The sequence below is a fragment of the Zootermopsis nevadensis genome, unplaced genomic scaffold, assembly GCF_977971745.1.
Source record: "Zootermopsis nevadensis isolate Lab colony 2312 unplaced genomic scaffold, Znev_1.0 Znev_ptg000030l, whole genome shotgun sequence".
Classification (NCBI taxonomy): domain Eukaryota; kingdom Metazoa; phylum Arthropoda; class Insecta; order Blattodea; family Termopsidae; genus Zootermopsis; species Zootermopsis nevadensis.
In genome coordinates, this window is record NW_028259162.1 from 6,611,313 (window position 1) to 6,638,917 (window position 27,605).

The 27,605-nt window shown below is 39.6% G+C and overlaps 1 long non-coding RNA gene across 1 annotated transcript in view; it reads right to left on the bottom strand.

Annotated features, from left to right (window-relative positions):
• LOC147872119 (uncharacterized) overlaps positions 1-26,565 on the bottom strand; it is a 43,174-nt gene extending 16,609 nt beyond the window's left edge. The window contains exons 1-2 of the long non-coding RNA XR_015537874.1: positions 26,508-26,565; positions 23,519-23,624 (exon numbers count right to left, since the gene is read on the bottom strand). This is a non-coding gene — a long non-coding RNA (uncharacterized LOC147872119). The remainder of the gene's footprint in view (positions 1-23,518; positions 23,625-26,507) is intronic.
• Positions 26,566-27,605: the final 1,040 nt, after the last annotated feature.

A 27,605-nucleotide genomic window follows, 5' to 3' on the forward strand; every position in this document is an offset into this window, starting at 1 on the left:
TCATCGCCCTGATGACGGAGGCAGTATGACCTCTGAAACGTTGGTTAATATCGACCAGACTACACAGCGCAACAACCCAGCAGACAGAAATCTTCATACTCTGATGACGGAGGCAGTATGACCTCTGAAACGTTGGTAAACATCCACCAGACTACACAGCGCAACAACCCAGCAGACAGAAATCTTCATACTCTGATGACGGAGGCAGTATGACTTCTGAAACGTTGGTAAACATCGACCAGACTACACGGCGCAACAACCCAGAAGACAGAAATCTTCATACTCACCGCTGTGAAAACCTCAAATCATACAAACTGTCCTTCCTTGCAAGAGTTTTTGTTTCGACGACGTAGTAGCTTATACGTTGCGTTAAAAAGTCCTTTAAAGGCGGCAGATCACTCACATTGTGTGTGATGCAGAAATTTACTGTATACAAGACCGTTAAGGATACCTTTATATGACGTGTAAACGTATGTGAGCCTTGCACATGTTAGGATGTCTATCATCAGAATCAGAAAAACGTCCATAATACGTTACGAGTAGCAGAATTCAATATTACAATGACAAAGCAGCATGGATTCCAAATAAATACTCCATGAGGTGAATAAGTAACAGTCCTACACAATCGTAAAAAAATTAAATGAAATGCTCCAGTCGCGTCACATCTTGTGAACAAAATCCCTGTATCCACAGGATGGCCGATCGGGTGAACCTCAGTCTGTCTTGACGCGAGAGGAAAGATACCAATCCCTGCTCCTACCGGGAATCGAATGTTGTCAGTCGACCACATAGTCAGCGTCTTCACTGACTGCACAACTTTGCTATGGAAAATACCCAATCATCTGTAATGGTTGTACAGACCGAAAATTGACAAGCACACAGATTGTCGAACTAAAGATTTGTATATGGAATTATCAATTAAAAATAACATACCGAAATGTTAATGTTGAGTCATCACATATTAACATACCACATGGTCGCACTTTCGGTGTCGTGTTTAATAGTAGGTTGTAGCTAAAGTATCTTAAACAGGCTATAAGTTGTTTGTTGTCCTTTTTATTGTAAGTTACGTTATCGAAAAAGAAATAAAATGACATTTTACATAGCGAATTATAGATTACATAAATTTATATAGCCACATTCATGGGGAAAACAATTCTGTGACGTAGTTTATTAAGAGTGATGTTAAAAAATGGGCATTTTTTATGTCCAACAAGCAACAAACCGCTGTTATGTGGACATGCCGAGCTTTCGGAAAACCTTTTATGAGTTTAATGCAATATTGTCAGTAAGTGACACTACGAAGTTTCTTCCATCACAGCAGAAAGAACAGAGGTCAAAGGACTCCAAAAGAATTATTTACTGGGTCTTTTTTATTTCAAAATAACAGATATGTGCATCCCTATGCTGTGAGTAGAATAATGGCGACTTCTGCTGGATTTAGCTATACGTTTGAATGTACCAAGGTTTAAAAGCACTTTTAAGTTATTCATGACCTTAATTAAACTTAGAACATCGAGATGATTACACCAGAACATAGAATTTTCTGGAAACGTCTGCACGTGCATAGGAGACAGTGACGTCATATAGTAATGGATTTTTAACGCGTAATTGTCTCCGCGATCTACTACGCTCATTGTCACGGCGCGTTTTAAGGACTGCTATAAAGTTTTAAAAACTTTTAATTAATTTTTCGTTAAAAGGAGGAGCATAGACTCTCTCTGTTCCTTTGCAGAGGAAAAAAATATATATCTAAAATCAGTAAAATCGTCTTAAGAAGCGATGCAATTTTAAGATGATTATAATTCTAAAAGAAAAGTACTTTCGTTCTGTCTGCATCAATAGAATGTAATTAAAATTGTACTAAATTTAAAGTGGGTGGTGTTTTATTATTCAACTAACTTTCCGTCTACTGGTAAATGACAATTACAAAAGCTGAGAAACGTAGCTTAACATTTATGCGTCACATTCGCATCTCGAAGATCTAAAACTGAATCTCAGTAAGTTGTTTTACCGAGTAAGTTAGAAGACTAGAACGCCAGTTGTGAAGTTCTTTAAATTAATCTACGGAGGTTCCAAAATGTAGGCTACTCCTTCAGCATTGCTATGTTCATTTTTGCGCAAAATACTGAAAGAAGGCTGTGTGTAAAGTTTCTTTCGTTCTAGAACATTTTATACATGAAAATGTCTAGTACGAGGGTGAGTCAAATGAAAACCGTAAAACTGAGATAAAAATTCGAAATATCACGCCATTGTCCTGTAAGTTGGCAGACATGTTACCAATGCTATAAAGAGTATCCTATAGGTGGCAGTATAATGCAGACAAACAACGCCATCACAGTGCCAGTTTGAAGATGGCTGCTCCACTAGTTACATGCACGGAAGAAGAACAACGTTCTGTAATTCGTTTTTTGATCAGTGAAGAATCTTGAAGAATCATCTTCGACCTGCAGTCAGGTCAAAGCGACGTGGACTTTTGACTAGAGGTGTCCTTGACATGACAATGCTCGGCCCCATACTGCCGGTGCAACAGTTGCAACAATCCAAGACTTGCACTTTGAGTGTCTTCCACATCCGCCATACTCACTAGACCTAGCCCCAAGTGATTACCACATGTTTGGGCCACTCAAAGAGGCGATGGGATGAAAGAAGTTCCGTTCTGATAAAGAGGTACAGCAGGCGGAGGATGAGTGGTTGCGCAGACAACCACAAGAATTTTTTTCTAGAGGAATCCATACACTTCGTAAAAGCTGGAGGGCCTGTATTGAACGAAATGGAGACTATGTAGAAAAATGATATAGTTGTGTACCGCTTTCATTCAATAAATTAAATTTTAAAAAAAAATTACGGTTTTCATTTGACTCACCCTCGTAGTATTCACTGAATATCAGGATAGAAATTAAAGGTGCAATAACGAGAGTAGATGACCACCCAGAAAGCTTTATCAACACTTACCCGACGTCCTTTGAAACTTTCCTGTCGCCATACTAAATTTACTGATCTTGAAACTCTCTGACTGCATAAAGCTGATCTCAAATCATATTTCTTCCCCAGTGTATTCGATTAATCGATAGGTCATATTAAACTTGTTGAAATTTCAGGTTCTCACGGCGAGAAGTATGAGGATGGCTGACTTCTGGGCTATCAAGCCGTGTAGTCTGACATAAATTGACCAGTGTTTCAGAGGTGCTATGACTCGGATGGATGGATGGAGGCATTTATCATCTCTGAAACGTCGGTCAGTTTATACGACTACGCAACGCAACATCGCAGAAGATCGCCATTATTATTTTAAACTTGTCAACTACTCGAAAGAACTGAAAACAAAGTAGGCACAAAGCTTCTTTTTCCAGTGATATTAACATCACTTTTGAGTTAAACTAAAAGTGGCTTTACATTTTTCCTTCTTGTTGTATATTAAGGTACGTGTTATGAAGCACAAAGCTAATACTTTACCTTTTGCAAAAGCTATGCAGATTCAGAATTAGTCGAGCGGCCACTGACTGTGAAATCTAATTTCTTGCATGAACTTTACGCTTGAGAATTTCAATTAACAACTGCAAATTAAATGCAGATAAAGGGAAATAATTCTGTGGTGATAACAGACAATTCAGGATTACGTAGACCTCTCTGGCCTTTACACAAGAGAACTGTACTTTTATCCTATTCATCTGAAACAGCACTACCACAAAACCTGATGGTATGACTACATGAAACATAAAGTTTAATAAGTGTTTCTTTATATACGGAATTCCTGTAAAATCTGTTAAATTTCGCGAAGTGTTTTATGCAGTGGGTAATAAATTGATAATGCAGTGTCCTTTAGTTTATTGCACAGAATAATATGACGCGTCACAATTCTCATATTCTAGTGTTGTAATCAAAGGATTTAAGGATTTTAATCCCAAATTAAGGACGCCCTGAAGGAGTTTACCTAATTTCCTTCTGCAGGTAAGAGTGGAGTAGCTGTGAAGGTAATAAAACTAGATGTTGCTTTAACGGCAGGCGTCGAGCAGGAGTCAAAGCGACGGACAGGTACGGATAAATCGTATTTTATCTAATGAAACAGACTAGAAATCGACGCAGCTAAATTATACTTAGGTTCTCAAGGAAGACAGTAGAAAAATAATTAATTTACACAGTCTTCAGAGAATCACACATTACCAGACATTTAAACGTAATACGTACATGGAAATAAACTTTGCCAAATTATCAGTTTTAAGGATAATATTTTAGGCGTTCCATATGCAATTATGAATGGAGGAAGTTATGTTAGTTTTTCGGACTACATGATACAACTCTAACATCGATTAATGGAAATTTAGAGCCAATATGAAATGTAGGGTGCTAACACTCGACAAAGAAAGTAACAAATCAAAATTACGTTCACAAACCTAAACAAAATTAAACTTGGGCAATATTAACTAAAAATCAGAGAATTTCTTGAACAGCTAACATGTGTCAGATTAGCAAGTTGCAAATTTAGTTATTTCAACTGTATTTACGTAGATACCGTTATAATTGACATCCAACGACGTATTAACAGCCAATAAACAAATTTCTGATGCCCACAGAACGCAACGTTTTGCCATAAGAAAGAAAATTGTATTGATATTAAATAGATGCTGCCAAATGTCGCCAACTATTCAAACCACGACCAGACAACGAAAATATTCACTTGCAGACACACAGAATAACACAGAAACATGTTTAAGATGTAATACGTAATATTAACCTTGTCATAGATCTCAGTGTTTCGTGTTTACGACGGGCACCTAGTGTGGTCTGCACTTGACAGAGGTGACCTCAGCATCTTTTCAGTGATTTTGATAGCAAAATAGGGAAGGTTGAGTTTCCAGTCTTTATTTTATCCATTGAATGCGTGTATAAATCTTTTTGAAACAACCTGTATATAAAGATTTCTGTCTTCTGGGTTATTGCGCTGTGTAGTCTGGTCGATGTTAACCAACGTTTCAGAGGTCATACTGCCTCCGTCATCGCCCTGATGACGGAGGCAGTATGACCTCTGAAACGTTGGTTAACATCGACCAGACTACACAGCGCAATAACCCAGAAGACAGAAATCTTCATATTCACCGCTGTGAGAACCTCAAGTCTTACAACCTGTATATACATGTATAGGCATATACTACACATGTAAAGATATGGATCTATAAATTAAACTCGTTTTAATATTTGTAAAATGAAGTGGTGAGGCGGAGAAGAATACGAATAAGGAGCAGATAAAGGAGAAACATGGGGGGAAATACGTTCGTGAGGAATGCAATATGCGCAAGGCAGAGTCGTCATCATTCACAGGGGGGTAAAGTTTTAAACACATTCGGTGTGACGTCAACAATGTAGCAAATTTATGGAGAGGTTTCCACACCCAGTTCTCTCTTCTCTGCTACTTATACAAAACGCAGCGCTGAGTGCGAACACTGCTTCCGATGGAAGCCTTAATTTAGTCGCGATATAGATTACTGCCGCAGTCATGATTAATTTAGCACTAAAATTATCCAAGACCACAAGCTGACAGGGTTTGTTGACACAAAGATTCTGAACTTGCAAATGATTGTATTTGCTGCTATTAACCAAATAAATTCGTTCTAAAATTTTTAAGAAGTATACTTTTAATTACTAAAATCATGTCCAAAACGTATAAATTATTAAGTTTACTATTATTTAACAAACAATTTCTGTCTAAATTGTTAATGATTGTTACTTAAAATACGTCTTGCGATCTTTTTCATATACAGTTTATCCAGCAAAAGATTGTACATAGCTTAACAGCGTGCTTTGAAAGAATTTTAATTCGAAAAGTTAACATATACGTGTGTTCGTTCTGCAATGATTTGTCGAGAAATTGCTCCTCAATCACTACGCATTGGCTGTGTTTGCTCATCGGACTGCCTGTATTTTAATACCACCTGACATCTCAGCGCAACTTGCGTTTCCTACGAGAAAAGCTGCCATTAATGTTGGAAGATGGTCCTCTGATAACCAGACTATAATTGTACCTGCAGCAAGATGGCGCACCTTCACACTTGGTCACCTTCCAGGCGTCCATTCATTAGATCGCGAAGAAACCCGTCGCGACACTCAGCGTTGGTTTTACAATTCCGGTCATATGTCATCCGGTGACTTCCTGACAAGGCAAATCATGGCGCATCGAATAAAAGCGTCACGACGTCAAACGTCGATTCTATAATATCGACAAGATCGTCATTATACTGTCTTCACGGCACCATCTCAACGGGCTGTATATGGCTTAAAACTTTTCAATAACTCTGCGCCGCATTTTAGACCAACGACGCAAGGCGTCGCGAAGTCCTAACACCGCGACTCCGTCGAATGACGAAGTATTTGCTGAAAACAGATCTCCACATGACATTGAAGCACAAAATTAAAAACCGACGCCGAGCGTCGCGACGCCAGTCGTCACGACATCTACAGACGCCAGTAATGTGACTCAAATACTCCGAATATCATTCGGAGCAACATCAGAAAATAGACGCCCGGCGTCGCGACGCCACAGTTACACCAGATAAGCCTCCGGATGACACTGAACACTTAACTAGAAACCCGACGCCGAGCGTCGCGACGCATTCCATCGTTCCCCCAAAACCCAACCCAAATACCGGTCTACTTTCGTGGTATAAAGGTGGGCTCAATACCATAACATCGACGCCTAGCGTAGCGACGCCTTCGAAGAACGAATAGTTGCCGCAGAAGACGCTCCGGTTGCAACTGGAATCCACAACATAAACTAACGTATACAAACCTAACTTAACCTAACCTAACCTAACCCAACCTAACCTAAACTGACCCAACGTAAACTAACCAATCCCAACCTAACCTAACATAACCTAAGCCAACCAACCTAACTTAACCTATCTTAACCCAACCCAACCTAACCTAACCTAACCCAACGTAACCTAACCTAACCTAACCTTACCTAACCAAACCCAAACCTAACCTAACCTAATTCAATCTATCTTATCCTAACACAACCTATCCCGTGCTAAATTGTTGTTAACTCTCTTTCACTCTCTTCAGCTCTCCTCTCTTCTCCTAAACTCTCTTCTATTCTCTGATCCCGTTTCTCTCTTTATTCCAATCAGTTCTCTGTCACTTTTCCACGGCTGTCTTCTTCTCGTACTACGCTCTTCGCGGCTTGTTCCATATTCACTCCTCTCGTTATCCTACCTCACGATCTACACCGAAACAACCGAGCGTCGCGTACCGAAGTTAGAACTTTCGATGCCTACCGACGACATTCTGACACCCTTCCCAATCATATTATATGGGATTTAGTCACCTTCCAGGCGTCCATTCATTGGATCGCGAAGAAATCCATCTTGACGCTCAGCGCCGGTTTTACAATTCTGGTCCTATGTCACCCGTTGACTTCCTGTACGTTAGGCGCCTCTCAAGGACAACGCAAATCATGGTGCATCGAATAGAACCGTCACAACGCCAGGCGTCGATTCTATAATATCGACAAGATCGTCATGATACTGTCTTCACGGAGCCATCTCAACGAGCTGGATATGGCTTAAAACTTTTCAATAAATCAGCGTCGCATTTTAGACCACCGACGCCAGGCGTCGTGAAGCCCTAACACCGCGATCCCCTCCAATGACGAAATATTTGCTGCAAACAGGTCTCCAGATCACATTGAAGCACAAAATTAAAAACCGACGCCGAGCGTCGCGACGCCAGTCGTCACGACATCTACAGACGCCAGGAATGTGACGCAAATACTCCGAATATCATTCGGAGCAACATCAGGAAATAGACGCCTGGCGTCGCGACGCCAAGCATCACGACGCCTTCAAAATGACGCCACAGTTACACCAGATAAGCCTCCGGTTGACACTGAACACTTAAGTAGGAACTCGACGAGCGTCGCGACGCCTTCCGTCGTTACCCAAAAAACGACGCCTAATTCCGGTCTATATTATTGGTACAAAGGTAGGCTCAATACCATAACATCGACGCCTAGCGTAGCGACATCTTCGAAGAACGAATAGTTGCCGCAGAAGACGCTCCATTTGCAACTTGAACCCACAACATAAATTAACGTACACAAACCTAACCTAACCTAACCCAACCTAACCTAACCCCACCCAACCTAACCTAACCCCACGTAACCTACACTAACCTTACCTAATCCAACCCAACCTAACCTAAGATAATCTAATCTAATCAAACCTAACCCAACCTAACCTAACACAACGCAACCAAACCTAACCCAACCCAACCTAACATAACAACCTAACCCAACCAAACCTAACCTAACCCAACATAACCAAACCTAACCTAACCTTACCTAACTCAACCCAACGTAACATAACCTAACCTAATTCAACCTAACCTATCCTAATCCAACCTAACCCATGCTAAACTGTTGTTATCTCTCCTTTACTCTCTTCCGCTCTACTCTCTTTTCCTAGACTCTCTTCTATTCTCTGACTCCGTTTCTCACTTCCTTCCCCTCAGTTCTGTCACTTTATCCACGGCTGTTTTCTTCCCGTACTACTCTTTTCATGGCTCGTTTCATATATACTCCTCACGTCGTACACCGAAACAACCGAGCGTCGCGTACCGAAGTTAGAACTCGCGACGCCTGCCGACGACATTCTGACAGCGTTTCCAATCACATTATATGGGATTTAGTCACCTTCCAGGCGTCCATTCATTGGATCGCGAAGAAATCCGCCACGACGCTCAGCGTCGGATTTACAATTCCGGTCCTGTCACCCGCTGACTTCCTGTACGTTAGGCACCTCTCAAGGACTACGCAAATCATGGCGGATTTAATAGAAGCGTCAAGACGCCAGGCGTCGATTCTATAATATCGACAAGATCGTCATGATACTGTCTTCACGGCGCCATCTCAACGGGGCTGTATATGGCTAAAAACATTTCAATAACTCTGCGCCGCATTCTCGACCACCGACGCCAGGCGTCGTGAAGCCCTAACACCGCGATCCCCTCCAATGACGAAATATTTGCTGCAAACAGATCTCCAGATTACATTGAAGCACAAAATCAAAAAACCGACGTAGAGCGTCGCGACGCCAGTCGTCACGACATCTATAGACGCCAGTAATGTGACTCAAATACTCAGAATATCATTCGGAGCAACATCAGAAAACAGATGCCCGGCGTCGCGACGCCGAGCATCACGACGCCTTCTAAATGACGCTACAGTTACACTAGATAAGCCTCCGGATGACACTGAACACTTAAGTATGAACCCGACGCCGAGCGTCGCGACGCCTTCCGTCGTTACTCCAAATACGTCGCTAAATTCCGGTATATATCATTGGTATAAAGATGGGCTCAATACCATAAGATCGACGCCTATCGGAGCAAAGCCTTCGAAGGACGAATAATTGCCGCAGAAGACATTTCGTTTGCAAATGGAACCCACAACATAACCTAACGTATACAAACCTAACAAACCTAACCCAACCCAACCCAACCTATCCTAACCCAACCTAACCTAACCTAACACAACGTAACCTATCCTAAACTAACCTTACCTAACCCAACCTAACCTAACTCATCATAACCTAACCTAACCCAACCTAACATAACATAACCTAACCTAACCTAACCCAACACAACCTAACCTAACCTAATGTTACCTAACCCAACCCAACCTAACCTAACATAACCTAATCTAACCTAATTCAACCTAACATATCCTAACACAACCTATAACGTGTTTAACTGTTGTTAACTCTCTTTTACTCTCTTCAGCTCCCCTCTCTTCTCCTAGACTCTTCTATTCTCTGATACCGTTTCCCTCTTTCTTCCTCTCAGTTCTCTGTCTTCACGGCGCCATCTCAACGAGCTGGATATGGCTTAAAACTTTTCAATAACTGTGCGTCGCATTTTACACCACCGACGCCAGGCGTCGCGAAGCCCTAACACCGCAACGCCCTCGAATGACGAAATATTTGCTGCAAACAGGTCTCCAGATCACATTGAAGCACAAAATTAAAAACCGACGCCGAGCGTCGCGACGTCGGTCTTCACGACGACATCTACAGATGTCAGGAATGTGATTCAAATATTCCAAAAATCGTTCTGACAACATCAGAAAATAGACGCCTGGCGTCGCGACGCCAAGCATCACGACGCCTTCAAAATGACGCCACAATTACACCAGATAAGCCTCCGGATGACACTGAACACTTAACTAGGAACCCGACGCCGAGCGTCGCGACGCCTTCCATCGTTACCTCAAAAACGACGCCAAATTCCGGTTTATATTCTTGGTATAAAGGTGGACTCAATACCATAACATCGACGCCTAGCGTAGCGACTCCTTCGAAGAACGAAAGTTGCTGCAACTTGAACACACAACATAAACTAACGTATACAAAACTAACATAACCTAACCTAACCCAACCCAAGCTCACATACCCTAACCTAACCCAACTTAACCTAACCTAACGTAACCTAATCCAACCTAACCTAACCTAACCTAACCTAACCCAACCTAACATAACCTAACCCAACCTAACCCAACGTAACCTAACCTAACCTTACCCAACCAAACCAAACCAAACCTAACCTAACCTAACCTAATTCAACTTAACTTATCCTAACACAATTTATCCCGTGCTAAACTGTTAACTCTCTTTTACTCTCTTCAGCTCCCCTCTCTTCTCCTAGTCTCTCTGATGCCGTTTCTCTCTTTCTTCCTCTCAGTTATCTGTCACTTTTTCCACAGCTGTTTTCTGCTCGTACTACTCACTTCACGGCTTGTTTCATATCTACTCCTCTAGTTATCTTACCTCACGTTTTACACCGAAACAACCGAACGTCGCGTACCGAAGTTAGAACTCGCGACGCCTGACGACGACTTTCTGACACCGTTCCAAATCATATTATATGGGATTTAGTCACCTTCCAGGCGTCCATTCATTGGATCGCGAAGAAATCTGTCATGACGCTTAGCGTCGGATTTACAATTCCGGTCCTATGTCACCCGTTGACTTCCTGTGCGTTAGGTGCCTCTGAAGTACAACGCAAATCATGGCGCATCAAATAGAACGGTCACGACGCCCAGCGTCGATTCTATAATATCGACAAGATCGTCATTATACTGTCTTCACGGCGCCATCTCAACGGGCTGTATATGGCTAAAAACATTTCAATAACTCAGCGCCGCATTTTAGACCACCGACGCCAGGCGTCGTGAAGCCCTAACACCGCGACCCCCTCCAATGACGAAATATTTGCTGCAAGCAGATCTCAAGATGACATTGAAGCACACAATTAAAAACCGACGCCGAGCGTCGCGACGCCAGTCGTCACGACATCTACAGACGCCAGGAATGTGACTCAAATACTCCGAATATCGTTCGGAGCAACATCAGAAAACAGACGCCTGGCGTCGCGACGCCAATCATCACGGCGCCTTCAAAATGACGCCACAGTTACACCAGATAAGCCTCCGGATGACACTGAACACTTAAGTAGGAACCCGACGCCGAGCGTCGCGACGCCTTCCGTAGTTACCCCAAAAACGACGCCAAATTCCGGTCTATATCCTTGGTATAAAGATGGGCTCAATACCATAAAATCGACGTCTAGTATAGCAACGCCTTCGAAGGACGAATAGTTGCCGCAGAAGACGCTTCGGTTGCAACTGGAACCCACAACATAACCTAACGTATACAAACCTAACCTAACCCAACTCAACCTAACCTAACCTAACATAACCTAACCCAACCCAACATAGCTTAACCTAACCTAACCCAACCTAACCTAACCTATCCTAACTCAACCTAACCCGTGCTAAAGTGTTGTTAACTTTCTTTTACTCTCTTCACCTCTCCTCTCTTTTCCTAGACTCTCTTCTATTCTCTGATCCCGTTTCTCTCTTTTTTCCTCTCAGTCCTCTGTCACTTTTTCCACGGCTGTTTTCTTCTCGTACTACTCTCTTCACGGCTTGTTTCATATGTACTCAACTCGTTATCTTACCTCACGTTTTACACCGAAACAAAACAGTTGAAAATTTGTTCCGAGTGTTTAAGTTGTTAGACATCTAACGAGAAGACAAAGAATGTCATTCCGACTAGTAGGCCTTTAACAAATCAACCATTCTCACAAGCCGTTACAGCTCAGCAACTTTATGCCCCCTTAAACATTTTTTACGATATATTTCTCTCATCTAACCTTTTTGACAAATTCCTGAGTAACGAGAAACTGAGATAAAAACAGAGTGAATGAAGAATCGGGCACTTCTTAATGCTAGTACAAAATGAGTCTTGAATGTCGAATTTTATCAATCCATGAAATGACTGTAAATGTGATTAAGTTGCTTCGCAAGCGAGGTCAATATAGGTCTTCCTGCTCTGAACTACATTCTCTGGGGTCACATGAAATCTCTGGTGTATACCATCACGTCAAACATTATGCCTAAGCTGCTGAATCGAATAATTGACTCCGGTGCTAACATAAAAAAGGATCATGACTCTTGTGAGGAGGGCTGTTGCTTAATGAGCAACGAAAATGAGGGTGGTTAATTAACAACCAAATAATAATTAAATTAACTAAACATAGTATCAGTAACACCAGTATAGTTGGTCTGTAGACAATGTTATATCGAAATCTGTTAAAGAAAATACACGTTGAATTATACTCTTAAGACTCTCTGATTCTTCAAAAACATATACTACATGGAAATTAAATTAAACTAAATTAGAACCCTGTGTGAACTGCGACTGACAAGATGCTACCTGATATTGCATCATCAAGATATTTAAGAAGACCTCCGGTGAAATCTCGTCAAGAGGCCGAGTATTTGGCGTGCTTTCACTACTTTCTTCATCCTCTCAAGTCAAATTCCGGGCCAGCTTCTAAACAAATTCAGGAGAGTGTTTCCATTTTAATTTGTAGTCAAAATTTTTCGGTTTATCGATACATTTCTATCTTCAATGAATTAACATAAACACCAACGAGTAAAGCAAAACATCGAAAGACGGCATTGGTAAAAATAAACTTATATGTAAGTTAACTTTGATGTTAATACAAACTCTTACACTTGTTGATAGGTAATACATGGGGTGAGAAGTAAAGTAAAGTAAAGTTTGTCCCACTATACGCCATGTAGGCGTTTGGGGTGAGTGGAGGTATAGCTCCTCTCTTCCTTGACCTCGGCACTAGATGGGGGTGAGTGGTCAGCATCACGCCCCGGCCGGCTTTACCCCCGGGAAAGGGACCCGGTACCCATTGTAGAGGAGGCTGGGTGGGCCCCAGAGCCGGTCTGGAAACAGAGGCTAGAGGAAAAATCCCCTGCCCCCGTCGGGGATCGAAACCCGGCCGTCCAGCCAGTAGCTAGTCACTATACTGACTGAGCTATCCCGGCTCATACATGGGGTGAGAAACAAACTGAAAATATACGATTAACTAGCTTCATGTCCCTTAAATTTCTCTCTTGCTTTTTGATTTTTATGTGAATAGAATGTAGCTTTATCGTCAGTAACACATACGTTTGAAAAGCATAAAGTATCTCTATACTTCCCTTACATTTCAAAACTAAATAAGCTCTGTCCTTTACAGAAATGAAGACTTTGGTTTAAAACGGCACAAGATCTGCAGCAATGCGAATGAATTTGAGTGTTATCTCGAGTTATCTCGTATAAAGCAGAGTAATGACTATTAAAGGCTTCTCTAAAGATAGGTAGATGTTACATTAGTGTACATATTAGTCGCTTTAAAACACTCTAAGCAACTTTTTCTCTAAATATAATATTTCACAAAAGAGTACCTACCAACTGGCACGAACAGTTGCTGGATTTGTAAATATAAAAGATGAAAATTTTTCAATTGCCATGTTAACCGACGTCTGAAGAACACCTTACATACTACACACAGCAACTAATCTTTATTTTCGGGGTAACAAGACACTCATTATCATATATTTATTGCCGTGTTACATTTTATCTAGAACTGCAAAAAATATCAGGCATCATAATTTTTCGTCTTAAAGTAGTGACTAGATTATAAAATTTCATTAAATTAATTGCAATAACAAACACTTTTCATTCTATTTTGTAGCGTCCAGAGTTTGAAGTATTGCCAGTGAAGTTTACATGAAATTAAAACAAGCACGACGCTTATCGGACTGCTAGTAGCACAACACGTGACTTCCCAGATCGCATACGTCATAGGGACTAACCAAACTCTCGCGTACAGTACGTTAGGTTAGGAAAAAGAGCGATGTTCCGTTTTTGTACTGATCCCTTTCATGTACGCCTCATCATCTGTACGGGTTGATGCAAGCGATCTCATGCATGTCCGGTGGACAGCCGGTCCCCCTCTGATGGACTCACCTTCATTTATTCCGAGTCAAACAGTTAAGGACAGCACAAAGAGAAAGACTCTTCAAAGTAAATGCGAATCAGCTTACAGTAGTTTGTTTAAAAATGGATGAGAGGAAAACAGCACGACTATTAATTGAGTCCATATAACTGAAGCTAAAATATGCTTTTAAAATTTTAATAACAGGAAACCACTCAACTGGAGCTCATACAGTTATTCGCTTATTGCGTCAGTGAAATATTAATCTGGCACTAAAAGCTTATATTTTACGATGCACGTTTTAAGAAGCCATTGGAAGTTCTGAAAACTGTGGCCCAGTTGCAATACTAGTACGTTTTCCGAAACAAAAACAAATAGGAGACATCTCTGCAGTTAGCTGCAATCTAAAAGCCACTGAAGCAAATTCCAATATCTGAATGCCAGACCGAGTTACGTAATATTTATTTTTATCGGTTATCAAATTTCAGTACGAATAACTCGTCATGATATTCCATCCTTGGTGCCTCTTTTAATAATTGTTCTGCAGTCAAATGTACCACGTTATTCATGAAGAAGAATCTTCTGAAATTTGTGCCGTGTTGTCAGGTAGTAGTCCACAAAAGTTTCCTTTATCAGGACGGTGAGGAATTCCTCTAACACGACTTACTCATCTCCCTGACGATGGACACTGCAGGGAGAAATTCTGAGACACAGCTGGTATGTAATGTGCCCACCTTTAACCAACACATTAATATTCTATTTCCTTAAGACCATTTTTAATAATATCCTCCCATCTATCCCTTGGTCTCGCTAGTAATCATTTCAATTCTTGTTGTGCCTTCTTCTCGTTTCCTTGATATGTGCTACATGCCCAACCCTCCTCGACTTTTGATTTCATCACTCTAATGACAGCAAAATAATTGTATTACAACATTATCCTTAAATTGCTTAAGCAGAATAAATAACTTTAAAAAAAACGGTGCAACATTAACAAGTTAGATTTGCCTAGTTACAAAGGATTTCCTAACCGCATGTACTGCCACGATTTAATTTTATAAGCACCGCAGCTTATAAAATAATAATGAATACTCTACAATTTTATCTTGGAAATTCTAAATTCCAAATGCAATTTCACGGTGCGCGCTTCGTGCCAATAAAGGTGGATCTTCAGAAGTATCCAATCTGACCTCTATTACGTGACTAGAAAAAAGAGATATGTGAACAGAAAGAAATTGTCCTCCTGTCTTGCAGAGAACAGAACAAAAACAGAAAGATTTACTCCAATGGGGTTTACGAATGTTGAAAAAGGGATCTTGGAGATTCTGTTTACCTCATTGGACCTGGAATTCACTATATGAGATTTTAGGTTCTCAATGCTTGAATATGTCGGTGTTGATCTATTGGACCAGAAAACAGCGCGGACTTATTGATAAACACCAAAATCTTGGAGGACCATAATGTCTCCGTCTTCGGAGCTTAATCGCATATAGAACTTCAGTGTTGCAAACCCATTCATATTATCTACCTAAAGTATTACAATGTATAGAGTCTAAGAATATTTTCTTCATAAAGCGTTTATTTATTTATACCTATGTATTTATTTATTATTTGTGGTTTATCTCACGCTGCCAGAAGCTCATATTATATTGAATAAAAACGTACGATGGTTAACAGATAATTAATTGGAAGAGAGATGAAAAAATTCGGCCGTGGCTTATTTTAGGATATTTCCCTAAAATTTGCCTTGAGCTTCGGAGGAAAACCATGGGAATATTAAGCATTAAAGTCGGCCTCCGGGCCGAAACACTGTAGGGCCAAGTACCAGAATGAAACTTCCGGTGTTTACGAACAAATTCTAGAACATTATTTACCCAGCGAGGGCGACGAATGATGATTAGTATGAAAAGGGGAAAAAATTAATTTTGGCCGTTGTAAATTTAACTCAGAGAAAAGAAGTTTCTTATTTTAAGGAAAAAATCTGATGCCACTGTTCTACAAATTTGTTTTCAACTTAGTATATTACCAGGAAGTAACCTGCATTAAAGAATTTCATTCGATTACAAGGATCTCCTTTCGTGTCATACAAACACAGATTCTGCACGTAAAATTTCACAGAATTTTATCGTCAAGAGTCGAAATGAGACATGAACACTCATATCATTATATGCCTGTTCTGCATGCGAAGGCGATCATGTTAATAGTTCATATGTACACCGTCAGATGGCAGGTACAGGCAACTAGATGATGCTTCAAGATTTTACGCATTAGAGAGAAGTCACATTTGACCGTTCGCCCACAAATTCTACACAAGGTAACACTCCACGCCATAACACAAATATCGATAGGTACGTATATATTTATGATTTCTGACCTATCTTCCTTCATATATAAACAGAGTAAGTTACTGGCTACTGCAGTGTGCACTACATGCAAAAATTATTTTGACCGCTAGTCTACATGATTTCTTCCTGCGTTCTGTCGAATTCTGCCGACAAGACAGACAAACCGAATCTCAGTAGCAATAACACGAATTCTTGGGCTAGAAATTTAAGCATCCGTGAAACAAATAATGGGATAGAGGGTGCTAGATCCATTAAGCATTTGATGAGGTTATTTCGAACAGGAATTACTGTTGTTAGTAGCAGTCTGAGTTTAGGCGAGGTTAGTAGATAGGACAAGCGCTGAGCTCTCTTCCCTTCAACTGAACCCCTACTAACTACGATACTTACACTTCTGAAACTTACAGCACACCTCATTAAGCATAGGCCGAGTCTAATTACCACCAACTCAGTGCGGCTACAAGCAGCGCGCTCTATAGGTGCGTGACGGGGTTGCTTATTAAACCAACATTCTGAAAACAGAAGTAGAGTATCCTTTCGCACTTCTATTTCAACTTTCAATGTTGGTTTTATAAAAGTTTCAAAATTGCGAATTTTATATAAAATAACACCGAGGTCTCAGATTAAATTGAATTCTAACGTTATGAGAGGTTGTAAAAATTCGAAACAAGGAGAGATTTCTAAATTTAAAAAAGTTAGAATTCATCTATTAATTTTACAGCGCCCAGCTATTATGTTCCCTTTGCCGCCCCCCCCCCCCCAATTTTACTTCGTCTTTCGTATTCCGCTCCTTTTTTGTATTTCACATTTCGCACTAACCCTGTTGCTAGCTACAACACGCTCCTACACACTTCACTAATGGGCGAACGTTCCCAAAGGGAAAATAAAAAATATAATATTTTACAGGTCATCCTGAGTTCTCATAGAAACAATCTAACAAATTCCGACCTCAGTAAAGTAATTACTTCATTCATATCACTGTATACCATAATTGTTTCGATTCATCAAAATCCTTTTTATCTGACTTCTCCTTGTTTGTTTCTCCATATAATTGCCACTATTTTCTTTTCTTATCCGTCATCTCTATTCCTGTCGTGTTTTCCACCTTATTTCCATCTTCCGTTGTCATATTATTAGACTTCCTCATTTTTTCCGTTGGTTTGTTCCTTCATCCATTGTATACGTCTTTATCCCTTCTTCAATTATACCATTTTCTTCTTTTCTGAGACGTCTATCGTCCGAATTCTGACATTTATCATCTTTCTGTACTGCTTCTCTAGGACACATCAGAATAACAAAATAGGCCACAACCCAATCATTTGCCATTCGTAACTTTCCAACACTTTCCATGAAAAACTTCGTAGCCTCTGCGCCTGATAAATTGACGTAAGAGGTTTAATACTAAGGATCTATAAACAGCTGACCAATACCATATTTGAAGTTCTCACAACGATGAAGATGCCTGTAAATATTACGTTCCTCCAAAACTTTGGTATCTATCAAAAAGTCCATGCGGCCTTACAAACCAGAAGACTAACAATTACAGAAGCTAACGTGTTTAGAACAGGACCAACCATGAGGTAATAACAAACCGTCCAACATCTCTACAAGATTTGAGTAAAATATCTAAAATCCAGCTCCATAATTTGTGCCCTTCGTCAGTAAAGGATGAGATGGGTGAGGAATGTAGCGGGCATGAGGTACATGAGCTGTACGCACAAAAAATTCAGTTGGAAAGTCTGAAGGGAAGAAGCCACTCTGAAGACCTAGACATAAATAGAAGTAAACTATAAAAATGTGTCTTAACGAAATAAAACTTTATAATGTGTGAATTTGATTCATGTGGCTCAGGATATGAACCGGTGGCAGGCTCTTATGAAAACGGTAATAAATTTTTGGTTCCATAAAAGGCGACGAATTTCTTGACTAGCTGAGCCTAGGTTACTTTCGGCTTCTCAAAAGACCTCTGGGGTTAGTTAATTACTCTGTGTCCGCATTATGTGTTTACTGCATGTACGTTTTGCAAAGAACGCCTAAAATCACGTCGAGAATTCAGGATAGAATCTTAAATAGTATAGTGATTTTTAAGAGAATAAAAGCACATGGTAATAACAGAAAAAGATAACTAAAAGATTCATAATTTTTATCTTCTCAGATATTGTCCGTGTATATTCTTGAAACCAGATACTTCGGAACCATTTTGTTTCCCTTCTGTTGCTATGTTGTCGACGCAGCTTGAAACTTCTTAGATCTCATTACAGAAATAAGAATAAAAATCTCCGTTTCAAGAGCAATGAATTCATTAAATTAAACTTTTTATAAGTACGCCCACGTATTACTCATTAATCGGCCAGTGGCTTCTGTTTATTCTACCAACGCAATCTAAGCATCAGGCGACTTGCAATCCAATAATACACATTAGAAAAAAGGAGACAAGGAACGACCTCAATGAAACTGCTCAGTACCATACGGAAGACAAATATTTAAAAAGGTATGCGACGGTATTCTTGTCCTGAAACTTCTAATCCCTTAGCAGAGGGCTTCTAGGCAAGCTGATAGTAGCTCGACAAACGAAACAGCCTAATTTTCATGAAACCCTCAGATTCATAATCACCGTAAATGTCTTCTGGGATGTTGCGCCGTACAGTCACGTAGATGTTCAACAACGTTCCCGCGGTGCATGCCGTCACCCTGATGGAGAAGGCAGTCCAACCTAAGTTATCTTAATCCAATCAACAGGCTTCAGAAATAATGGATTCTTCTCGGGCTACCAGCCGTGTGAGGTGGTTTAATGGGGGGAAACACGTGGTATCCAGAGAGGAATTCATTATACTTAGTCGCCGTACGTTCCACGATTTCTCAATTTTCTGCTGGAATTTCTAATCAATAATTCAAACTGTGAATAACCTTCGTGACAAATTTAGAAATCACGTGGTTCTAAAATAAAGTGTGTTCTTCCTAACGTTGCTGTATTAACGGTTAAAACAAGTTAAGTAACTGTAAGCTGTAGAAACGTAAGTAAAGTAAATTGTAATTGAGATTCGCGTGTGTTTGCATTATTTCAACGACTAGCAGATACTTTTCAGTACTTTAATGGGAACCTATACGCCATGTTTCGCTATAGCTGCTAATACCTTTACCGAAATTAACTAATGCAAATTCATAATTAAAATTCCATTTTGTACACTCTCTAATAGCCACGACGCAGTAGTTTGAAATCGTGATAGAACATTACGTCGCCACTGCGTCTGGTCACTAACCTATCTTAAAGTAGCCTAACCTAACTCAACGATTTCTACCCTGATCAGAGCATATGTTCGCATTCATGTAATTTCTCAAACATCAAATTTCCTCCCTCCACCTCAATTAAAACCATTCTGACAGAGGTTCAATCTCGCGTTGTGGGACAAATGTCTTTGTTCATTGTTTTCGTTTCAACCTTATTCGTGAAGGTAAAATTACTATCAAAGGTTTTGACTTACACGTCTGAATTAAATAAATTTCTTTTTAATTGAGGTAGAATTCTACTACTGATTGTAGAAAATATAGTTTCTTGCTGAACTTTTTCAGGACAAATATTTATTCACGATATGGTTGTCTTCCATTGTTCCGAAATAAACGCACTTTTTCTGCAGAATTAAGAGTAATAAATATTCCTAGAAAATTAAATACATCTCTGTAACTTGCTTTCTTTCTTTTTTTACTGCACGCATATAATTCGTCTCTGTCACTCAACACAAATACTTATAAAACTCGCCTTAGCTACCCTGAGACGCGCTTTCTCCCTGCTTCCCGTACGCATATTTGACACACCCTCAATCCTCGCCACTTACATTTCATCCCTTGGATAAATTACGTGGTTTTGGTGAGGGGATCTTGAGTCAGGGGTAACATGTTCGGGTCGTAATATTAATCTTGTGAGATTGAGAAGGGTGCCCTCAGGGTATAATGTGTTCTCTACCTGTAAAATGTGTAAAACATGGCAACAACATGACATGATTGCAGATGAGGACTATGCAAATCCATCAACCTTATCACCGTTTTACATGCATTTGTATTTATAATGTGTGACGGACAGATCCTGTTTAAGGATAAGTTAAAATAATGTGAGGAATAGGACTAATCCGTGACAACAGCTTCTGGTTATGTGTAATCAGTACTAAGGGTAATTTCCTTAAACATGAGTAGGAAAATGTCAATACGTTAGCCTCTCATTAGTTTTCCCAACAAATGGAAAGTTACTTGTCCGACCTAACTCCATGAAGCAGAGTATTTGATAAGGTAATAGTCACTCAGCCGGTAAATAATACAATCGCCTTAGGATTTGAGGTTTTCGCGGCTGTGAGTCTGAAGATGGCTGTCTTCTGGGTTGTTATGCCGTGTAGTCTGGTAGAAGTTTACCGACGGTTCAGAGGTCCTTGATACCTCCATCATCAGGGTAATGATGGCGGCAGCAATGACCTCTGAAACGTCGGTAAACTTCTACCAGACTACACGGCACAACAACCCAGAAGACAGCCATCTTCATTCAGGTACCTTTACAGTTTTCTCAAAGTCAATGTGGTAATGTCAATTACAGTTAACTCCACACTAAATGAATGTAACGAAAGAGTACATAATCTTTGTGTTCTGTGAACAATTTGCATAATAGGGCTATTCGTCCTTATTTTTCATTTCCAAAACTGCATAAACCGTTTTCAATAAAATTTGGTAGGCTATTTGAGATTAACTAATTTTAATGTAGGTAGAATGTAAATTATGTCTATGTTGGTCTTCTGGGTTATAATGTCGTGTGGACTTGTAGGTAGGTATCAACGACTGACCATGTATTGGATTTACAATGTTCTGCCATATATCCTTGAAAAACATTTGAATTTCTAGGCAACTGAACCTTCACCTTACGTTTGCGTGACAGTCTAACGTTAAGGCGCTTGCTCAACCAACAAACTAATCCCAGGGGCACTCTACTGCCTTCTCAAGTAGCCGACTCCAATATATGTCAAGGTTTCTACCAAAATACTTGTTCAAGAACAAATAATTTCTTGCAGTGTTTTTCTCTGTTATCTGACTTGTTCATGCCGTACTCCAGAAATTTGCAGTTTTGTGTTTAAGTGCTTGTCTCCTTGTTTATTTAACTACGCAATATGGGATAAACTGAAATTACTTGTGTAATAATAAAGAAGGGACGGTCTGTATTCCCTCGAATGAACAGAGGAAAATCACGAAAACCCGCATAGATCAAAGTAGGTTTTAAGGCCGAGCATCGAACCCGGTACTTAATATATTGTACGAAAAATAAATTGATTTCAATATTCTGTCTGTATTTAAAGAGTAAATTAAATTCAGCGACGAGGAAAGACTCAATTCGCGTAAAGTAATTGAGGCTTTCAGCTCCTCCGTCCATCACAACCTCCTTGACTTAAAAAAAATCCAACTCTACTATTACGGGTAAAGAAAAACACGGCTTTGTCCATAACAAAGAGAATGAACAGAGGCGAACAAGAGCTACATTGACGGCTTCTTTCTATTTGATGACATCATTGACTGCGTGAACTGACTCAACAATGGTCTTGGGCCGTAACAATACGTGAGTGCGTTATCGCATCGCCGCATCAAAATAACGAAGAAGTCTCTGGATATCTTTAACGTTTTGTACTGTACGTACAGAAATAATGCAAAGAAACTGGATCACAAGTTTCAACTCTAATAAAGTTAACAAATCGTTGGAAATTCGACATATGAATACGTTTTTATTCATAGGAGATGACAAATCCTAGCCCGCGTGCACGATATGGTCCTTTATTAACATGAAGCCAGAAATATTATTAGTCGTTATTAATACCTAAGCGAAAGTATCTATCAAAATTCTTCATGTCTGTTTGTCCATTAGTCCTCGCGAATGTCAATGAATGTCAAGTGGAAATTACAATTTCCTTAAAACGTTTAGTAAGAATCTCTTATATCAAATGTCAGGAAACTTCATCCAGCGATTCTCGAGTTGAAAGTTCGGACGGCCTGGCAGACAAACACGAACTTCCCCTACGCGCTCATTTTAGCTATGCAAAGAAGGCGTAATAAGGAAAGTAGGCTAAAAGCACACATACACTTAGCACGTTTAATAACACTCAGCTATGGTAATCTCTCTTGCGACTTCAGCACGAGTGAGTAATAGTGGAACTTCCCGTCATTTCATTAACAAACATGAGTGCGAAGATAAAGTCGCAGAACGAACACCCACTTTATACAGCAACCGGGAGGGGGGGGTTACAGGTAACGAGTGCAGGGGACGAGAAATCGACCCAGCAGTCGACTTCGTTCACAGTCATGGGGTTAACAAGGCCATGTCACTTTGTATTCAAACAAAGGCATCAGTGAAACGAAACACACGTGAATACGCATATTGCCAGTTATTATTTCATTCTGCTGTTGAAATATCAACGGAAAATATCTTCATCTGTCATAATAATAATAAACGATATTTTATTGTCTATAGACTCAGTCAGTTTAATTATAAAGTAAGAAACTAGATACTTATACGCGAAGATAATATTAAAATGGATCTTAGTTGGGTGTGAGAGCGTGGATTAAATTCAAATTCCTCAGTATGAAGTCCAATTGAAAGGTCTTGTGAACACGGTAATAAGCCGCATAGTCTTGTAGGTGATTACCAACGTTTCGGAGGAATATATCACCTCCATCTTTAGGTCACAGACCACAGTCGACCATAATGGATCTTCGTGTTTCATAAAAGCAGAGAACGTCTTGACACGCAGCGAAACTATCCGATTGAACATATTTGCAAAGCGCACCTTTAAAATAGTAACTTTATAAAATTGCTCAGAACTTACCACTGATGCTGAAAAATATCTACGCGCAGTCCTCCGACATCCACTGCCTTGCACCGAATTAAGCGAGCCAGCCATCAGTCCATTCGTGTGACTTCCGAGGAAAAAACTGTAACCGGAATAAAATGGTATGAGACTATATACAACAATGAACTATCAGGAAACTTTTCTTTCATAAAAATATTTCTTGCTGAAAAAGCACAGTTACCGCCACGGAGTTAAACTGGCGAGAAGGACTGTGACAGCCGAGTGGCTGGCAAGCCTGAGGTATTTGATGGTGTCCCACAGTACCAACAGGTAAAGATTTGAATAGTATATTAACAGAAAAGCACAAACGAAGAGAGAGAGATTGGGAGGATAATATTAAAATAGATTTTTAGAGAAATATGGTATGAACATGTGGATTGGATTCAAGTGATTGATTCTAATAACGAGCTTTTATGAACACCGTGCTTTAAAGAATTAATTATAGTTCTAACTCCATTTTATTCCCGGCCTCTATTTTAATTAGGTCTACTTAATCTATTCTTACTATGTAGTATTTTATTAGGTAGAATTAATTTGCTACCTAACACAAGAACGGAGGCTATTCTATTACCTGGTTAATTACAACTACTCGCTCTTAATCCTTGGCTAACATCACTTGTTTTCACTTTTCCAGGTCGTTATGCTCTATAGACTCTAACCTCAGCGCATAATTTAACCTTTTAATGCGTCTTATCCTCGTGACAAAAACACAGAACCTTTTACTAACATAGACTAAGTTCCTCTGTTTACAAATTTACTCGAATGTGTTACAATGATTATAATTTGTCTAGGTGTTTCGGCAGCCACATTCAGCGTAGAATTATAAAGGTCAAATGAGAAGAGGAGTAGGAAGACGATACGACAGAAAGCAGAACAGTACAAATAGCAAGAGATGTAGAATTGAAGATTTCTATCTTCTGGGTTGTTGCGCTGTGTAGTATGGTCGATGTTTACCAACGTTACTGCCTCCGTCATCAGGGCGATTATCAGACTACACAGCGCAACATCCCAGAAGACAGAAATCTTCATACTCTGATGACGGAGGCAGTATGACCTCTGAAACGTTGGTAAACATCGACCAGACTACACAGCGCAACAACCCAGAAGACAGAAATCTTCATACTCTGATGACGGAGGCAGTATGACCTCTGAAACGTTGGTAAACATCGACCAGACTACACAGCGCAACAACCCAGAAGACAGAAATCTTCATACTCTGATGACGGAAGCAGTATGACCTCTGAAACGTTGGTTAACATCGACCAGACTACACAGCGCAACAACAAAGAAGAAAGAAATCTTCATACTCACCGCTGTGAAAACCTCAAATCTTACAGATGTAGAAATGCCTGTGTTCGTACCTTCAGTGCACAAAGCCAGACGAGCGACTTTTCTAGCTCCTGCTTTTATTATTTAAGAAAATTTTAAAACAAATGACGGACAACAATAAAACAAAACTAAAGGTCACCTTTGAGATATTACATTTCCAGCTACGAATAATACAAATATAGGGGTCGTGCAAACTTCTGAGGAGGGAAGGACATGTGTCAAAATTGTTTATATCATTGTAACCAATCGCAATTAGTTACGGTTATTTTGGACGAAACACAGTCCGTTACCGTCTGCAGTATACAGACACTCAAGTACTACATTTTCATTACTCTGAACCTGAAGAAAGAGACATCAGGTTCCTCCAAGACGTCTGTAACTCTTATCTCTTTTACACGTTGCGACATTCAAAATAATGTGCAATGAACGAACCGAAATGTGAGAGGTAAGCTTACAAATGTACCCACCAGAAAAGAAATGAAACCTTCTCAGATCTCTTGTTGTTTGTTCGTTTTCAACAAACGACGCTTGTAGAAAAGCACGTCACATCCTCCGTCCCTAACATTAACACCCCTAAGCCGACCCTTTCTATGGGCTACATTAGCTAACGTTCTCACGTACATTGCGCCATTAGAATGAGCTTGTAATAAATTGTATCAGACCAAAATTCATTTTCTAGACATGAATTTAATGAATACCAGTAATTTGTTTCACCTAAAACTATGTTCATACTCTTTTCACTAATGTTACCCAAGGGATAATTAAAAGCAATAAACAAATGCTTGTTTCTGAGAATTCATACGAGTTTATGTATGTAGCAAAAGGTATTTCCCTCACTGAAACCATAACCACAGAGGAAATAACTGCCCTAGGATATCATTAAAGAATATTCTCGCACAAGCAGGAACAAACATACACAATGTACAAACCTGTTCAAGAACAATACCAGTTGCTCACTCTTTCTGATTCTCCTGTTCTTTGTATTAATCACTTGAACATATTCTTGCCATATTCTACTAGTGGTCACTACAATGAAGCAGCGTTGTGCATATATCCACCACTTTCACAACAATGTTATTCTGCTTTATCTGTGGTATTTTATCAAAACACAATAATTCCAGAATGACAAGTTTACTGCAGTCGGGGTGAATCTGTGCGCTTCGTCTACGTCACTAGCCTGTGGGTATACTATGCAAATCAAAAACATTTCCGACATACGAAATGAGACGAGATACACTGTACTGCCGCTGGAAAATAACGATTGTGAGGACAGTATATGATACATTATCTGTTACCCTTCCAACTTCTCTTATCCTCTTGCGTTTTGTTTATAACGGATCTCGAGCGCACAGATTTGCCCCGACTACAGTATAGGACAGGAAACATCAATTAGATTATAGAGAAATTTCTGATAGCAATTCTACATGAGATACACTTGTCAGGCACTGGCCACCTGAAAAGAGTTTGGTTTCAGAGTTATTTACTTCGTAGGTTAGTACATAGTAAATACGGCTGTAACTAAATTTAAAACATTTACTCATATCTGTAACTGTTGTGTAAGTTATTTGATATTGAGATTAAATTTATTGTTTTCAATATATGAGACTGAAATACATGTTTGAGCTTTAAAACTTACACAGTCCTATTTCCAATAGTTCATCCGCATCTCAGCTACGTCGAACCGGTTTAGAGCTTTCAACTGAACTGAGGTCTACAGAACGAACTAGATTTACAAAGATAGTAACACTGTAAAGATATTATAATCATAAAGGATTCAATTCCAGTGTCGTGTTTTGATAAATGTCTGTGAGTAGGAGATTGATAATTTTAATAAACTGTCCATTTAAAAAGATTCATTTGGTTTTTCAAATTATTGTTCAGTATATCTAGACCAAAAATAACTCCGTTGTGTATGTTTAATTCATTCCGACGTCCATCAAAATCAAACATTTTTCGCCGCGAGGATACGTACATGGAAATTATTTATTTGTTTTCGCTACTGAGACTCAGAGAAATGTCTCCCCTATAGGTTCGGAATAAACTAACAATATCATGTTCAAATTACTTCATCTTTCAATTTAGGTTCCTTAAAAATTCTAAAAGTATGCGAGCCAGTAATTGTCCTTCAGCTTGTTTAACAACGCTTTTTGAACCACAACGTTCAAGTAGTGTTGAGCGATTAATTGAGGAAGATTTGAAAACAAGGATATTGTTTGGAATAACTGCGGAAAGCAGAGTAGGCCTATAGATTGTCTTGGGCCGAAAATCGAATCCGGGACCTTCCGAACACGAAGCAAAAGTACCAATTTTCTTATGTATTTCAGTTCAGATAAACATTTCGTTCAACAGGAATATTCTAGCACGAATGTCCCATTGCATGTTCGCCATATATATTCCACCAGGTTATAAAATGTATAACTCTGAAGGGCAACGAATCGCGTGCTCTTATACCAGACTGTTATCAGAAGTCTCGTATTATCCGAGACAAAATCTCGCATACATAAAAATATTATATGCCAACGGTTCTACTTATTGATTTTATAATTACGCACACATATTTACCTATCTTGTAGTTCATTTACTAACTAGCCTTCATTCTTCAAACGTCAGCACATACAAAACGTCCAGTAACAACAAAACACGAAATATGCACTATATTCCTCCGAAACGATGTAACAACCCAGGAGACCAACATCTACAATGCGAAATTATATACACTTGCATTCATTCACAC